At 42.1% G+C, this 18,844-nt stretch overlaps 1 protein-coding gene across 1 annotated transcript in view; it reads right to left on the bottom strand.

Moving 5' to 3' along the window:
- The window catches only part of PTPRQ (protein tyrosine phosphatase receptor type Q), a 377,099-nt gene that overhangs the window by 211,188 nt on the left and 147,067 nt on the right, over positions 1 to 18,844 (bottom strand). The window lies entirely within an intron of this gene.

The following is an 18,844-nucleotide window of genomic DNA, read 5'->3' as shown; positions in this document are numbered from 1 at the left end:
CTTGTTATCAGCTTATTTCTTGTGGTCAAAGATTAGCGAATAAGAATGTTCAAAAGAGGAGAGCGCATATGAAAAACTAAGCCGGCATTCCAGCTTTACTGACAGATCTCGTAATGACACTTAAGGCCCTTTTACACACAACGATTATCGCTCAAAATTTGCTCAAAAGCCGATTTTTGAGCAATAATCGTGTGTAAATGTGTGCCCATCGTGCACTTTTCGTCCATTGCTGAGTTCAGCTCAGCTTGAAATCCATCGTCCCTGATAAGAGGGACCGCACGCTGAGTTCTCTGCGGGTAGCGCTTATAACATTCTTTAACAGCTGCTGCCCCACTGGAGAACAATAGCGATGTACTTAGAGAACAGACCACACGCTGTTCTCTAAATACATGCACATGAAGCTAGTTAGCTACTAATAGGCTGATTAGCCCATTAGTAGCTAATGCAAAATGATCGCACAAAACCGAGCACTTTTCTGTGTGTATAAATGGGGCTTTAGACTGCAGTGTCTATATATAATGATATGTATAAGCTGCAGAAGACAAACAGTGCAAAATTTATAATTAAACCCTATTGAAAAAATGATTGCCTGCCCAAAATACATGCATTTAAGGGGAAAAAAAAGATTTACACCTCAAAAGGTCTCCATAGCATTTAAATGCAGTCACAATACAACTGTGTCAAATGAGAGTGCATTTCACTGTTAAAAAGAAAAATTTATACTGCAACAGCATGGAATAAATGCAAAAAAGCAGAGTGCTGACTTTTCATTACATCACTTTATATTTTTTAAAGATATATAGTGATCTAGCCTAACTATCATAGCACCAGGGGCGTAACTATAGGGGATGCAGGGGATGCGGTTGTACCCGGGCCCAGGAACCTTAGGGGGACCATAAGGCCTCTCTTCTCCATATAGGGAGCCCAGTACAATGAATAAAGCATTATAGTTGGGGGCCCTGTTACAGGTTTTGCATTGGGGCCCAGGAGCTTCAAGTTACGCCTCTGCATAGCACCAACATATTGCACAAGATTGTACAGAAGTAGTCATCATGCACCTCAACTCATGGGCTCATTTGATAGGAAGCCAATTGACCTACAGTATATTTTTGGAGTATTGGCAAAAACAAGAGTACCTGAAAGAAATCCACTTCAGAATGGGAGGTACTTACAAACTTGATTGGTCATTTTATTAGAAACAACTGCCCTTTCTCAATTGAAGCTTCCCTTATGGGTCACTTTGTAACCTTGGCGTTCAACATGAAATCAAGTGAGCAAGTTTTCCATGGATCAGTTTCAGTTATAATCCACATAAGAATGTCAAACTCATACAATCTAAGTAACTTCAAATGAGGCCTGGTCATCAGTGTAGACTAGTCCCAACCAGTATATCGAAAGCTGACAACCTTATGGAGTTTTCCCATGCAACCATGTCATAAACAACTTGTGGCCAAAAGGGGGCATTGGGGATTCAACTAACAAGTCCAAATGTACAACTCTTTGTTTCTTAGCATGGATGGGCTGTAACAGCAGACAACCAGTGTGAGTGCCATTGCAGAAAAACAGAAAGGTAAGACTCTAGTTGGCAAAATAGCCCAAAAATGGATCACTGAGCAGTGGAGAAACATTGCCTGGGTAGATTAATCTGGATTTGTGTTGCATAGTGCTAATGGTAAGGTCAGAATTTGGCACAAGCAGCATGAATCAATGAACCATTCCTGTCAGGTGTCAACAATTCAGGCTGGTGGAGTTGGAGTAAAGGTGTAGGGAACATTTCATGATACACTCTAGGTCCTCCAAAGCAGGTCCAACACACTACTAGATGGAAATCTGTAATAAAGTGTCCATGTAGAGTAGATGTTACCATGAATTCAATTTCAGGCCCTGGTCTAATAAGGGAACCGTTCTAACCAGTGAACCATCTAACCTATTAGCCTAACATTTTAGTTTTTTTATGGAAGGGGGGCATTACCTAGATGCCTTTCTAGGATTAGAGTTCATGTTTGCCTGTAAACCGTTTTTTTATTGTCATTTATAGATACTAATACAACTATTATGTTCTCTTCTAGGAAGTTTTCCTGAAGCACAGCAGTGAGGCATAGAGTACATGGACCGAGCGTGGGAGTTTTTTGGGTCATTCCTGTTTGCATCCACATTATGTCCATAAATCCTGGCCTGACTATGGGAGTAATGACTCAGACAAACAGTATCACAGGGATCTTACACCTGTGTGAAATGGGCTCACCCAATTAGAGAAGAAGTGATGAAATACAGGTCAGATGTCATTATATTGTATCTCATAGCCATACTGCTGCAGAAACTTTTCCAAACTGAGAACAATGTAAGAGACAGTGGGATTTTATTCCCGAGGTTTAGAACTACAACATTTACATAGTTTACTAAGCAGTCAAAAAGTGAACAATGGGAGAAATTAGTGTGATATGAATATTAAAGTAGAAAACAATTTATTTCTCGTTACACATGAAAACTGCTCGAAAACATTAGATTGCTCACAACACATTCTGCTGTTTTTAACTCCTTCCTGCCCCATGACGTAAGGGTACGTCATGGGAGTGGGGTACTTCCCGCAAAATGAAGTACCCTTACGTCATGGGGATAGCGCAAGATCATAGCAGATCTTGCGCTATCCCGCAGTGGGAGCCGGCTGTCACTAGTAGCCGGCCTCCCGCTGCGACAGTGGGGGGCATTGAAGATGCGCCCACCCCCCGTTAACCCCCTTCCCTGCCGCGATCTAAGTAGATCGCGGCTGGGAAAGGGTTCACAGAGGTAGCGCGCTCCCTCTGTGACTTCATTCGGCTCTCGCGATAACATCGCGAAAGCTCGGCTGGTTGCTATGGCAACAGGATGCCAGATACCGGCGTCCTGTATTGCCATTGCCTAAGATCGCTATAGTAAACGATAAGGCATGGCAGGAGAGAAGTCCTGCCATGCCTTATCGTAGCAATCATTAGTGCTGTAGTAAAAGTCCCTCAGAGGGACACAGACGGTGTAAAAAGAAGAGCAAAATAAAGTACAAAAAATAAAAATGTAAAAAAAAAGTATTTAGAAAAAAATAATAATTTCCAAAAAAAGGGTTTTTATTGTGGAAAAGTGGAAAAACCTAAAAAAGATATAAGAATTTTAGCATCGTTGTGACCGTACTGACTCGCTGAAAAAAATGTAGTGTGTCATTTATGCTGCATAATTAACGCTTTAATGGAATAGTTGGAAAGCTTTGGATATCTGTTTTTGGCAAAGATGCAATAAGTTGGAACGTTTTAAACTAGAATCACTGGAGAAGTTTGGCCGCTGTTATATATTAATACATGTGCTTAGCCAAATGAACATGGATGATAATGTAGGAATCATTGGATATGAACTGTCTCACCTAAAGAAATCTATATTGAATGTTGTCAATACCCAATGGGGTAGAATTAGGATGAGATACAATTTTCTATGGGTTTCCTCAGATGGGCATGATTTAGTCCCGTTATGCGGCTGTGATAATCACGGCTGCATAATGGTATGAAAACATTGACTTCAATGGTTTCATTTCAGTAGCGGTATTCTCACCTGTTAATACTACATGCAAGAAAGATAGGGCAGGACCTATCTTCCAACAGTTTTTTTCAAACTCGCATGCTATGGAGTGGAGTTTGAACTGCCCGAAAAACAACCCGGTTTATGAACAACTACGCTCTGTAGCAGCAACAGTAGTTGCACATAAGCTTTTGTGTTTTTGCCCTAACATATACCAGGTTTGCTTCTATGCAGGGAGGAGAAAGTTGTGTAGCAAGTGCACATCCCATAAGGTCTCACAGAATATGCCCTCCTGGGTTCACAGAACAGATGGGAGAATGGGAATAAGTGTATACATTCTTGTTAGACAGCTCCTTGATCCCCTTCTCCTTGCAATCTCTACATGCAGCAGCCATATTTGATTTTAATCTACAGGGTACTATAAGGCTCAGGCTACATGACGATTTTGGTCGCAAAAGGGGTCGAGCGACCAAAACGACTGTATAATGCAGCAACATTGCACTGAAGTCAATGGAGTCACAGCGCTATGCAACTTGCACTGTGACTCCATTGAGTTCAATGGCGCTGCAATATACCGCAGTTTGGTCGCACAACCTCCGTTGTGGCCAAAATCGCTGTGTAGCCCTAGGGGTACTACGGAATATGGGATTCCGGTAACTGAAACATCTTGCAGTTGTCAGTGTGTGTGAGCAGTCTTTTTCTTTCTTTTTGCACATTGTAATAGTTAAAAATTCTGCATGTCACTACAAATTTCCAAAGCAATTACTATGGGTGTAATGATATGTATGTGCAAAAAAAGCCAAAAAATTCTAAGGGTTTCTGTAGAAGGGCAATTTTGCATGCGTTTTTGCACCTGCAAAATCACTCACACAAAACGCTCTATTTTTGTTCTTACTTGCAGACCCAAGGCAACATATTAGTCTATGGGGCGCGCAAATGTGCGCCCCATCTGCGTGATGGGCCTGACCGCATAGAAAAGTACAAGTAGAATGCTCAGATATGCGCACGATAGCCCACGATAGAGCTCCCTTCACGCTATCACGAGTGTATCTACAACTACGCTCGTATGAAGGAGCCTTAAAGGGGTTGTCCCGCGCCGAAACGGGTTTTTTTTTTTTTCAACCCCCCCCCCCGTTCGGCGCGAGACAACCCCGATGCAGGGAGGTAAAGAAAGCTCACCGGAGCGCTTACCTGAATCCCCGCGCTCCGGTGACTTCTCTACTCACCGCTGAAGATGGCCTCTTCCTCCGTGGACCGCAGCTCTTCTGTGCGGTCCACTGCCGATTCCAGCCTCCTGATTGGCTGGAATCGGCACGTGACGGGGCGGAGCTACACGGAGCTACACGGAGCCCCATAGAAGACTGCAGAAGACCCGGACTGCGCAAGCGCGGCTAATTTGGCCATCGGAGGGCGAAAATTAGTCGGCACCATGGAGACGAGGACGCCAGCAACGGAACAGGTAAGTATAAAACTTTTTATAACTTCTGCATGGCTCATAATTAATGCACAATGTACATTACAAAGTGCATTATTATGGCCATGCAGAAGTGTATAGACCCACTTGCTGCCGCGGGACAACCCCTTTAAGATTATTTCCTGTGTATCCTTCTTTTGCTTACTTTTTGTGTAATTTGGACAGTGTGTGTGACATAAAAAGGGACCATTAAAGCGAGCACCAGAGACTATCACTTCACAGGTCTTAATCAGAACAATTAGAAAGTCTTTTGTTTGCCCAAAGACTATTGACACTTAATTAACAGATCACAAGTACAGTAGGCCTAAACTCACCCTTAATACAGACTGCTTAAGACCATTCAAAAGTCTTTAAAGTACCACTGCTATCACACTGAGTTGCCCCATACCAAAAACACTTAATGAGGTGTGAAGTTCCACCTTGCTCCCAGCCATGGGAAACACAAGTGTCAATGCTAATCACTACAGTAGTATAGAAAGGTCAAAATCACACCATTATGTCGTCTGACAAACAACCAAAGGCCTGGTCTAAAGGGCTTGTCCTAATGCAGGTTACCAATACTACATTTTTTAATTGAGGGATAGATTGTGGATAAACTACAATTTCTGGAATACCTTGGTAGTGTTGCAGATCTTTTGGCTTATTTGCTTGAACCTGAGAACAGGGCTTTGTTTTGCTAGCATATTGGTATTTATTTCAATTACTATGGAGTGCTGCTCTTTTGCTTGAACTATGTACAGTACTGTGCAAACGTTTTAGGCAGGTATGGAAAAAAGTCTGCAAATTAAGGATACTTTCAAAGTGTTAATGGTTAATTTTTGTAAATTCCAAAATGACTTAGCAAAAAGGAATCTAAATCAAATCAATATTTGGTGTGACCACCCTTTGCCTTCAAAACAGCATCAATTCTTCTAAGCAGGAACTCAGCAGGAAGGTTGTTCCAAACATCAGATCTTCTGTGGATGCAGGCTTGCATCCTCCTATCTCTTCATGTTATCCCAGACAGACTCAATGACGTCAGGACTCCTTGTTCTTTATGCTGAAGATAATAGTTAAAGGGGTTGTCCCGTGAAAGCAAGTGGGGATATACACTTCTGTATGGCCATATTAATGCACTTTGTAATATACATGGTGCATTAATTATGAGCCATACAGAAGTTATTCACTTACCTGTTCCGTTGCTAGCGTCCCCGTCTCCATGGTGCCGTCTAATTTTCAGCATCTAATCTCCCGATTAGACGCGCTTGCGCAGTCCGGTCTTCTCTGTGTTGAATGGGGCGCTCGTGCTGGAGAGCTGCTCCTCGTAGCTCCGCCCCGTCACGTGTGCCAATTCCAGCCAATCAGGAGGCTGGAATCGGCAATGGAACGCACAGAAGACCTGCGGTCCACCGTGGGTGAAGATCCCGGCGGCCATCTTCGCAAGGTAAGTAAGAAGTCACCGGAGCGCGGAGATTCGGGTAAGTACTATCCGTTTTTTTTTATCCCTGCATCGGGTTTGTCTCGCGCCGAACGGGGGGGCTATTGAAAAAAAAAAAAAACGTTTCGGCGCGGGACAACCCCTTTAATGACTTCGGCTGTGTGCTTGGGGTCGTTGTCCTGCTGCAGAATAAATTTGGAGCCAATCAGATGCCACCCTGGTGGTATTATATGATTGATTAGTATTTCTCTGTATTTCTCAGCATTTAGGACACTATGAATCCTGACCAAATCCCTAACTCCATTTGCTGAAATGGCCCAAACTTGCCAGGAACCTTCGTCATGCTTCACACTCATTATTGTACCTGGAGCAAACAAACTGCCTTCTGCTACAGACAAATATTTCAAATTTTGACTCATCCGTCCAGAGCACCTGCTGCCATTTTTTCTGTACCCCAGTTCCTATGTTTTCGTGCATAGTTGAGTCACTTTGCATTGTTTCTATGTCAAAGGTATGGCTTTTTGGAAGCAATTCTTTCATGAAGACCACTTCTGATGATACTTTTCTTAACAGTAGATGGGTGTACCTGGGTCACACTAGTTTCTGCCAGTTCTGAACTGATGGCATTGCTGGACATCTTCCGATTTCAAAGGGAAGTAAGCATGATGTGTCTTAACCAACTGCGTACATGGTCCTCAATGTTGCCCATTTCTTTGTGCTTCTTCCAAAGAAAAGCACATTTTGAAGCACCAATCGGCTTTTAAATCTTTGCCTTCGAAAGACCCTGCTGATGCAGTTGAACTATATTGCATCTTGGCTGTTCCTCACCTGATTATGAGCCTCCTATACAGCTGTTTTTGTTTCAGTTAAGTACTGTTTCAATTTACTTATGAAAATGATGATCATTATCATCTGTTTGGCATGATAACCATAATCTTACAAAATCCCTGCCTTTGTGCAAGTAATATCTAAACCTAAGAAGACCCCAGCGCTGCAAGACAAAAGTGCCAGTTACTGAGCCCCTTTAATGACTATGGCAGTGGCGTCACTGACCTAAGACTTAACGGAGTACTAAGTTTTCAGACTACTTATGCTAATCTACTACAGTAGTTTGTGTTAGTCTCATCATTTCCGTAACATACTCGCATTAAAAAGGTTGTTGCTTTACTATTTAAATCCCATTTGAAGTGACTGCCCATAGGGGTCTCCCTTCCAGTTTCTCTGCAATCCACTGTCTGTCGTTAAGAGCTTCTGTAGTAAAAAGGACACAAGAATGTTTCCTTCGCAACAGGGAGAGGAGTTATCTTCACAGAAGCACTCAGAAGCCACAGGCTCACAAATCTGCAGACACTGTAATAACGATCTCTACAATCTCTGTCTCTCCTGTGTGTGTGCATATGTCTGTGTTTGTACACACATTATATTAGGTTTATTCACCATCTGGCCAGAATTGCCTGAATTGTCTTGGGAGAGCAGAGGGGCAGATATTTAGATACTGCCCCCCCCCCCCCTCTGATTGGATCGCAGGCTGTGTAATGCGGTATGGAAAGTTCGGGTAAGGAAGTGCAGGACAGTGAGCTACTGGCAGAATTCTAGGCTATGTGACCCCTGCAGGAAAAGGAATTGCAAATAGCAGGGCAACAGAAAAGTGGGGAAGACTACCTAAAAATCAGAACTTACAGACATAAAATTGTACAAAACAGCTGAGTCGACACTTGTGACTAAAGCCCAAACAGTCAAAACCCAACTTTCTCAGACACTTGGTTGAAGAACCCCCAGTAGTTTGGCGCTCAGCCATTGGCCTCTTTAAGGTAATAGTGGCCGACTTATACCATCCACATTCAGGGTCAGACACTGTCAAGTTAAATGACCAATCTCCTCACACTTCCAGCACTGAAACCTCAATTAAAACTAAACCGCTCACTATCCAGTGGATTAGCCTTTTATGACTTACACAATTCAACTGGTTAGATCATGACTTCCACAGCGAACCCTGCAAAGGTACTGTTATCAGATCAGGTGGTTTCAACTTAGCTAAATTTTAAGGATTGACATTGGGGCTCTCTTACTCCCCTTCCTGCCATTGGATGGCGTGTCTGAGCATCTCTTCATTGGAGATATGTGGCTTCATTATACATAGTCCTTGAGACTTTTAATGAGCATCCTTACATGTAGACTTAAAAGTGTATTGGTTTCTCAAGACTTTGAATCAACCATAGCTGTGTACCCCTCAGGATCTTTCTTGGTCAATTTCTTCGACAGTTGCTGTAATCCTACCCCACACTATTCAATGGTGTTGTCCTCTCTCTGGCTGTGAATATAGATTTCTTGCACAACTCAGGGATGGTGGTAACATCTCCATACAAAGCCTCTAGTCTTTTGAGTATATTTTCCAGAGATACTTCATGCAACACCAGTACTTCTTAGGGCTGGGCTATTAATCAAAGTAATTTGATTAATTTGCCAATTATTTGGCCCTTCATTAAGTTTTTTCCTTAAATCAGTAAATTCGATTTGTGGCGGAGCACCATTTCAAGAAGCAGAGTGAACAGCACACAGATTATGACTCCGCCCCCAGCAGCATTAGGGCCCTGCATCAGCAAAGCCATTGATTGGAAGAAATAAAATGCGCCCCTAGTCTGCCTGCCCGCTGACCGAAGAAGCAGTCCCGCTATTGATTAATTTTTCCAAGGGGCAGCTGGAAGTACATGGAGCTGATGCCGGCCAAAAACAGAAACGGCCACCCGACCCCACACTTACTGATGTAACTGTGTAAGTGTGCCAGGTGGCTGTCGCATCAGTTGATTTCTTACATTGACTAAGAAATTAACTGATGTAACAGCTGCCCGGCACATTTATCCAGCCGTACAAAAAAATTCAGAAGTGTGATGCCTTGCAGTGCAGAACCAGTGAAATATAAGCGGGTTATGGGACTTTCTATGACTTAGACAGCACTTTTCTATTGAGAGTGCTACTTGTACCGAACAGAGCTGCTGTCTGTATTCAGAAGTCATGGAGAGTCCCATAATCTGCTTATTATTTCGCTCTGCATTGCACTTTATCAGCATCTCATTGCGTACTGACTGTGTCATGGAACTTTCTTCTTGGGATGCATAAATGTGCCAGGCAGATGTCGCATCAGTTGATTTCTTACATTAATTGAGCACCTTTGTCAGTGTTAGAAATCAACCGATGCAATAACCACTCCGCACATTTACTAATCGCCAATATGTGTGATCAGTAAGAGTGCTGATGCGGCCAAAGTGATACTAATCAGAGATTGAATGCAGAGCCGGGTGGCTGCCGTATAGGTTGATTCTTGCAGAGGCGCTCTGTCAGTTTATGCACTGGGCCCCTTAAAAGCCACAAAAAATGTTTAAAAAAGTTAATAAAGATAAAAAACTTTAAAAAAAACAAAACACATCTTTCCCTCCAAATCCCCCTTTTTATGTAAAAAATGTAAACCTTAATAATTGCAGCATTCAATATGACCCAACTCCAAGAAAAAACACACAATAAAAAAAATGGTCACAAAGTCACACTTACACCAAAATGGTAACAGTGTAAATTACAACTCATCTCACAAAAAATGCTGTTAAAAATGGCAGAATTTCTGTTTATTTCTTCTCACTGCCAAAAAGCTAATTTAATAAAATTAAGCAATACATTATATGTATCCCACAGTAGTGCTACAAGTACAACTTGTCCTGCAGGAAACAAGCCTCTTATTGCAAGATTTTCGGTTCATTCAGCAAAAAAAAAAAAAATCAATACTAAAAAAGAATTGACCATAAGACTAAAAAAAAAAAACAAATTGAGATTTTCATTTTTGCCCAAATCGTTCAGCCCTAGTACTGCTTGTTGGGCGTAACCCTTCAAGAGACTCAACATTAAATCAGCCTGATATAAGCAGGCAGCCATCCTAAATCTCTCATCCCATTTGGCCAAGCACACATCCTTCTCTTTGCTCTGTGGAACATCCATCATAACTTCACCCATAGGAAAATAGACAGAGTTGGTCATAGAGTAAGGCCTCTCTCACACAAGCCCTTTTTACCACGATTAATGCGGTATAATGCTCCCATTGAAATTAATGGGGCCTCGCAAACATACGTTCGATTGCGGTGCTGGACGGCCTTTTTCTAGCGCTGTGATTTTCGAACGCTTTCTGCTCTATATTTAATCATTTAGCGCACCTCATCACCCGTCACAATGATGGGGTGCACTAAAAACACGCTATCGGCCGCAGGGAGCTGCGGACAAAAGCTAGAGTAAAATCGCGGCAAAGCGTTAATGTGTGAGAGCAGCCTTAGTAGTGGCACCCTTTCCTGCTTGCTTTGGAGCAATCCGCCTTCAGGCATATTTTGTGCTGCAGATTTTGATGTGGCTATACAGCAGACTTCACCCCTTCAATTAACAGGCTTAGACTACATGGTGCACCCACTCAATTAGTCATTGCAATGTAGTGGAAGCATGTGGTGCTTTTGTTGACCAGACCCATATAGGGTCTCAAAAACGCAGGTGCACAAGCATTAAGAAGATATATGTACCCCTGCCCCCTTCACCCCCCTCAACAAAATTAAGAAAAACAAACAAATAAAAAGCTGAAAATATAAAAAAAATGTATGCATCTATAATATGATTTTATGATAATATGCCTCTAATATAGTTATGTTATTACCACAATACAAATAATAAACATTACCTAACTGTTCCTGAACAAAACGCAGTATGTGGAGGCTAATATTACCAATACCACCGCTATAATGTTACAAGTATCACCGCTAGACCATGACCACATATCACATGGTGACAGAATAATAGCTGACAATGGATTTAAAAAACTATAGTGGTAAATTCCAGTACTACATAGAGCTCTGCAGACCATATCAGGGTTACTGTACAGTTACCTCCAGTGGTCACAAGTGACATCTTCTCTGACTGGCATTGTTCATGTTCTCTTTTCTTCTCTATGTGGGCTCAGACTACCTTGATGACTTCTTATAGCCCTGACTCATTTCTGCAGAATTTGTGCACAGATATCATTTTTAGCATCCCTATTACCAACATACACAAACTCCCTATCCATAGTACCGAAGATGGCAATAATAGCCCGCTTGATGCTCCCCACAGCCTTTTGTGCTTCTTAAATAGTAATGCCACACAAAAGTAAGTTATCCCCTATACTGTGCCATGCTGATCGGTAGGAGATAGAATGCTGGGACCCCATCGAACCTGAGAAAGAGGGTCTGGAGCATCTTAATGTAAAGGTAGCACAAATGTACCACAACTCCATTAATTTCTATGGGCCACCAGTGATAGCCAAGTTCTAGCACTTAACTATCCTGAGCAGTCCTATTGAAATAAATGAAGTGGAGGAGAACCCTAAAATAGTGGCACATACAGTACTTCTGAAGTTAATACTACTTACCCTGTAACACAGAAAATAGCACCTTATAGCTGGTGACTCCCCCCTTCCCCCAAACACCCCTCAACAAATAGCGCCATACAAATAGTAATTAGTATTAAATCGCAAGACATATAAGCCTCCTCTAAAGACCCCATAGTAAATAATCCCATAGTACAATATCCCCCAAAGTATCCCATATAAAATTTCAAGCACCTCACTCAAAGGTCCCAATATTAAATTACGCCATATAGGAGACTAGGGGTTTTAAGTGTTTCTGCCTTCAGAAATAAACTGAGCAGGGCAACTACGATATTGATGGCAGCTACTGCAGCACATCTTGAGGCTGCAATATGTGTATATTACAGCTACTGCAGAACATCATGAGACTTCCATAGGTGTATATCTGCAACCTCAAGATAAAAAAAATCCAATCACATCTAGGTCTACATATAAGAATTCACATAGGGAATCTGTTTTTCATATTGTAATTTTTGTTCTCAAACTCAGAGAGAAAAGCCCCTCAACTTCTGAAGGGAAAAGATATTCCAGGTGCAGGTCTCCAGGCGGGAAGCAAACCTCCTGCATCCTCTAACAACAAGCACGAATTCTGTTGCCTCAGGACCCCCAAAAAGGGAAGGTTCGCCATCTTCTTCCATCCGTGGCAAACTGAAATCTAGGATGATTGATACCTTAGTATAATACACTGGAACTAAAGACATTTAGTCCTCTTTTACATGGGCGACAGCAATATCGCTGTTACAAGATCACAGCAATATCACAGCTTTGTCCTCATAATTTTGTAACATCAGTGATGCATTTTTTTGCGAAAAATCGTGCATTGCTGCTGTCCAGAATGAAATTGCATTGATTTTATCACAAGAAGGTTAAGCCCTACCCCGAAAATAAGCCTTAGCTGCACTGAAAAAAAAAAAAAACTTACCTAAAAGGCTTTGGTCGGTTATCCTGCTGCTCTCCGGAGCTCTTCCATGTGTTAAGCAGTCTTTGTTTGCCCACAGAAGATCACTTCCTGGTTGCAGTATTCATAAGTCCCACCTCCAGAGAGCGATGGCTCTGATTGGTTCTCAAGAGCTGTTCAGCCTATCAATGCAACACTGGATGAAGCAATGTGATGGCTGTTATTGGTTCATCCAACGCTACATTGATTGGCTGAGCGGCGGCTGAAGATCCAATCACAGCCATTGCATTATGGAGGCAGGATTTATGAATTAGCTAATCAATGCAGTGGTTTAGCCGATTCAAAAATCCTGCCTCCTCAATGTGCTGGCTGTTGTTTAGCTGAGCAGCGGCCAAAGAATCAATAAATGTAGCGCTGAATGAACCAATCACAGCCATCGCATTGGTTCATCCAGCACTGCATTAGTTGGCTGAGCAGCACTCGAGAAGCAATCAGAGTCATCGCTTCCTGAAGGCGGGATTTATAAAACCCGCAACCAGGAAGTAATCTTTAGTGAGTGAATGAGGATTGCAGAGTTGCAGAGAGCAGCGGGAGGACCCAGGCCGAGCCATTTAGGTCAGTATTCCTTTTTTTTGGAGTGCAGCTAGGGCTTATTTTTAGAGTAGGACTTATTTTCTAATGTAAAAGTCGCATCGCACGAAAACCGCGATTTCATGCGAGGCAACAAAAACAAAGGCTCCATAGGGAAACATGGGTACAAAACATCATAAATCGCTGCAATATAAAGAATGCTGTAATTCTTTCTCACAAGATAGCAGCAGACAAAACATCGCTAATGTGAAGAAACCCATAGGAAAGCATCGGTTGCACATACATGCGTTTTGTAGCGCTGTCACATCGCGAGAAAATTGTACGATTTTGTAGCCCGTGTAAAAGCGGCCTAAATCACCTGACCCAGAGAAAAGCTTGTGGTAGGAAAATTCATCTTAAAATGTTATTGAAGACATTCCACCCTCAGAACTTGGCATAGAAGTACATTCTTCCAACCTCTTAGTACCAAAGCCAGACATAATATTTCACCCTATAACAGACCTCAGATACCTCCATATCTTCAAAGAAGAAGATGTTTCAGATGAAGACAATCCGATCGATAGAGTCTCTTGTAGAGTGTGGCAATTAAATTGTCACATTAGGCCTAAAGGATGCCAATCTTCACTTCGCAGTGGCAGAGATGCAGATTCCTGAGACTCATAATAACGATTAATACATAGCTCTGCCCAGAGGCGTAACTTAAAGCTTCTGGGCCCCAATGCAAAATTTATAACAGGACCTCCAAATATAATGTTTTATTCCTAGTACTGGGCACCCTATATGGGGAAGAGAGGCCTTATGGATTCCCTAAGGCTTCGGGGCCTGGGTGCAACTGCATCCTCTGCATCCCCTATAGTTATGCCCCTGACTCTACCCTTTGGAATCAAAATAGATCCACATATCCTTATATCTTAGACTGAGGTGGATAAGGATAATCTATCTGTATGTCCAGATAACAGATACATTGTCTAGTTTTCTGCTGGAGAAACAATTAAAAGACATTATGTATTATTACACCACCTAGGTAATCTGGATTATCACTGTGAAAAAATTCCACCTGTCTCCATCCTGAATTCTTCAATTCCAGGGCTTTGTGATGGGCATAAAGATTGTGACTCTGGCTTTGACCCCCCAAAAGGATCAATTCAGACAGAATTCAGACAGTTTTAGAGATGATCTCAGGCAACCCAATTACCATTCACCAGATCATAAAAATCCTGGGTCCCATGTCAGTAGTTACTGATGCTGTTCCTTAGGTGAAATGGCATATAAGGAAGTCCAGCATGAGTTGCTGTTTGAAAAGATAGTCAGACAGACTCTCTTAAAGAGTCACTAAAGAAGATCCCTTATGTGGCAGTTGGCATTGAAGCCAGAAAATCAATAATACTTTCCCAGTTGGTCAGAGTAAACACAGACACCTCTGACGTATTTTGATGGGTTCACAACCAAAAGCTTCTAAACAGCATGAGAAAAAAGTTGTTTATCCAACAGGAAGGAAATAAGAATTATGCAAAAGTGCTGCACCAATTTCATAATTTCCTGCAAAATAGGATAATCTGCGTACAGTCTGACAACACTGCCACATAAATTGGCATGGTGGAACAAGATCTTAAGCTCTTCTTGGAGAAGCGGCACAGATTCAGAACAGGGCAGAGGCATACGTAGAGGACATTATGGTTGTTTATATCAAGTGAGGCCTGAATGTTTGGGATGATCTGAGCTGTTTCCAGACATCTCCAGGAGAGTAGGTCTCTGCATCTAAAGGTCTTCTCTCAACTGGTGGACAGATGAAGTTTACCAGAGATAGGACCTGATGGCCACAAAGAGCAGCATGAAAGTGAAAGAGTTCTATTTGCTGTTACGTAAGAAGAATCTGGATGCCCTGAATACATTTTACATTGTAAGGAATTTCAGCCTAGTGTATGTGTTTCCACCAATGCTGCTGATCCCCAGAGTCCTGGCAAAGGTCAACTGAGACAAAGTCTTAATCATAGCAGTCATAGTGTTAAAGCCGAAGAGAGCTTGGCTCCCCTTACTTGACACTTACTGAAGGCTGCTGCTCAGACCAGAGCTGGTGTCACAGGGCAACCACCTGTCCCAGAGTGGCCCGAGAGCATTAAATCTGACAGCATGCAGAAGAATGACAGGCCCATAGTAATAAGTATGGGGTTGTCAGAAACGGTCATATCTACTCTTACACAGTCCAAAGATCTTGTTACTATTCAGAATTATACCACAATTTTAGCGAGCTTCAGAAGACGGTGCTTGGCCAAATGTCAACTGTTCAGGACATCTTGAAGTTCCTCCAGGATGTGGAAGACAAAGCACTCATGCCTAATACTATTAAGGTACAGATCTTAGCAATCTCATCCTTCACTGTAACACAGTGAGCAAGGGAACCTGTTTTAAAGAGGTGTCTGACAGCTATTTAGAAGATGAGGCTGAAAAAGTTAAATCCCTTTCCAAGTTGGGATCTTCCTTTGGCTCTTAACCAATTATGTCAGGAACCATTTGAACCTCTGCAGGAAGCAAATATTTCTAGAACATTATACGAGAAATAATACAAAATGACCTTTCGTACAAAATCGGCTTTCTAGTCACTATCACATTGGGTCTGTGAGAAGCTAGCAATAGCTGCGAAGGAACCATACGTGTCTATCTTGCCATAAAGAGTGGTTCTTAGGACAGTACTATTTTTTTTTACTTCTTTAAGAATATCAACCATGAGATCACATGGCCTATATTCCAAATGGAATCAACCTCAGAAGAGCAAGAGAGACTGCAGACATTTGATGTTGAGAGATGTCTCAACAATTACTTATCCAGAATTCAAGGGACTCAGACGATTGAGTAAGCTTTTTGTCACCTTTTATGGTCTAAGCAGAGGTGTTAGACCATCTACGACTACAACTGCTTGGTGGCTTAGAGAATCTATTGCCACCTATTACAAGATAAAAGGTCTTTCCCCCTGCAGGGTGTGAGAGCTTACTCCACCAGAACCATGACAGTGTCTTGGGCCAAGTGGGCTCAGGTTGCAATTTCTAGCATTGGTAAAGCTGCTGTACTTGGAGGAAGTCTCAACATATGTTCAATAAGCATTATAGAATTGATTTTGGAACTTCAGAAAAATCTAGTTTTGTACATTCAGTTTTGTGCTCTGTGGTATCCTAGGATTGAGTTGTTTTGTTACATCCCCATATGTATGTGCTGCTGTGGGGACATACAGGAAAGTGTGAATTTACTTAAAAGGGTTGTCCAGACTTTGATGATCTATGTTCAGAATAGGTTATCAGTAGTTGATTGGCGAGGGTATGCCACTCTGGATTCCTGTCAATCATCTGGACCTGCTGTCTGTAAAGACAGCGCTAGAAGAAGATAGCACTGTCAACATTGCAGTGGCGGGTTTAGTACTACAACCACAGCGCCCATTGAATTTATATAGATAATGTGTTATCTTTAGAGTATTGATTAGTACAATTATGTGTCTGGTCTGGGGTGTGTATAAAGGGGTCCTAGTCTGGGGTGTTAAAAACACAGGATTTGGTGTGGGGTCAGTATAAATGGAGGCATCTGAGATGTTTATTATGGTAGTATGGTCTTCTGAGGTTTGTATTAAGGAGGTCTGTATAAAGGTGGCATATTTTGGAGGTCTGATGTGGGGGTCTCTATTTTTGGGTGTAGTGTAGGGTCTTTATTTGTTTTGGTGGTATGGGGGTTTATATTTATTTAGGAGATCTGGCTACCTATATTTGTTTAAGGGGTCTGATGTGTGGTCATAGTTTTGTATTCACATGTACTATTTACAGTTCACATTCTGTATTGACTAATCAATGACTAAATAGGACCAACAATGTTGTATACCGAAACATAGTGCACTACGTTTTACTTTACTTTTCTCCCTGGTTTCTATTCTTTGAAGCTATCAGGTGTGATTTAGAGGCAGTTCATAAAATGTGCTGCTGCAAAAGGAGACACTTAGATGGAACTTTGCTATGCCTGGCGTTTCCTGAACCGGGTTTAGTAATATTTCCACCAGCACACAGTGCACTTTATAAGCACGCCTCTTCATGTATTCTACGCATTCCCGGATCCTCTGTGCGGAAAAGTTCTGGGGCCGACGCAGGAAGAAGAAAGCATTGTGGTAGACCCATTAACGCTTTCCAATCCACTGTCTGATGTCTGAAGACAATTTGATTGAAGGCCGTACAGCTTTGGTGTCTGAAGACGTCCGGCAGGGTAATCTTACTGAATATTACTGGCCGCTCTGTTGTCGGGAGCCTTTCCAGCATGTCCTATACAGCAGTACTGGCTCTAGCCAGCAGATAGCGCCATTGTATAATGCCAGAAAGAGAAAACCCCCTAGGAAACCCTCAATCCAAAATTGGATTTCAAAGGGTTAATAACTGTTCTGTTTCATTTTCATAAATTGCTAAATACACAGTGCAGTGGTCATTAAAGGGGTTCTGTCAGGAAAAAAACCAAAAAAACCTACTCACCTGTGCCGTCGGGGCTGGTCCCCAGGAGGCTGTTGATCCTCCTCTTTATCTCCGGCAGTCATGCGATCGCAGGGCAGAAGCTGGCAAAGTGCCAGCTTCCGCCCCTGCTCCGACCATGCCGGGCAGAAAAAACTGACGCCTGGGTCAGTGGTCCACGCGTCACAAGTGACGCATCGCCCACTGATTGGCCTAGCCGCATCTAACTTCTGCCGTCCGCGGAGAGTCAACGGCGACTGTGCATGCGTCCCCCTTCCCGGCATGCATGCGCACTCGCCGTCAACTCTCTGTTGACCACAGAGGTGAGACGCGGCCAGGACGGTGAGAGTGCGCAGGAGCCACTGGAGCTGACCCTGCACGCGGCAGGTAAACAGCGGAGGGAGAACAACAATGTGATTAGGTGAGTTTTTTTTTTTTTTTCAATCTTTTCTTTTTACAGGTTTAACTCTTAAGGGATAAAAGGGCAGGATGTGGGTGAGTATGCATTATTTTTTTAATTTTACTGACAGAACCCCTTGAAGCACCAAGTATGCAGTACAATAAGTGGCAGTGCTGCTACCTGTATAAAGAACAAGGATTTGCTCCTTTATCATCCTCCATAATTGCATTTTCTAATCTAAGATTTACTACAAATAGCTAAACTGTTTATGGGATAATATGTTAACTGTGAAGAGGTTAAAACTTAATTTCTCTTTTTTGTTTTTTTCCTTTTTTCTTTAATTTTTTTCATTTTCAATAGTTTTTGTTTTTACACCAGTTACAGATAATGTAAAAATATATAGATATTAAAATACGGGAATGTGTAAATATGTAGGATGATTGACTTTTTAATATGTTTTAGAAACATTAAAATCACAAAATTGCTAAAGAAAGAGATTTGCTCTAGGCTAAGGGATGCATTAGTATATACTGCCACCATGTGGATACAGTTTCAATCTGCATTTATCAGTTTATGATATCTTATACAAAATCCTAGTCGAATTGATCAGAGAACTCAACATTT

Source organism: Eleutherodactylus coqui, chromosome 2 (assembly GCF_035609145.1).
Source record: "Eleutherodactylus coqui strain aEleCoq1 chromosome 2, aEleCoq1.hap1, whole genome shotgun sequence".
NCBI classification, from domain to species: Eukaryota; Metazoa; Chordata; class Amphibia; order Anura; family Eleutherodactylidae; genus Eleutherodactylus; species Eleutherodactylus coqui.
This window is presented reverse-complemented; position numbering and strand designations above follow the sequence as displayed.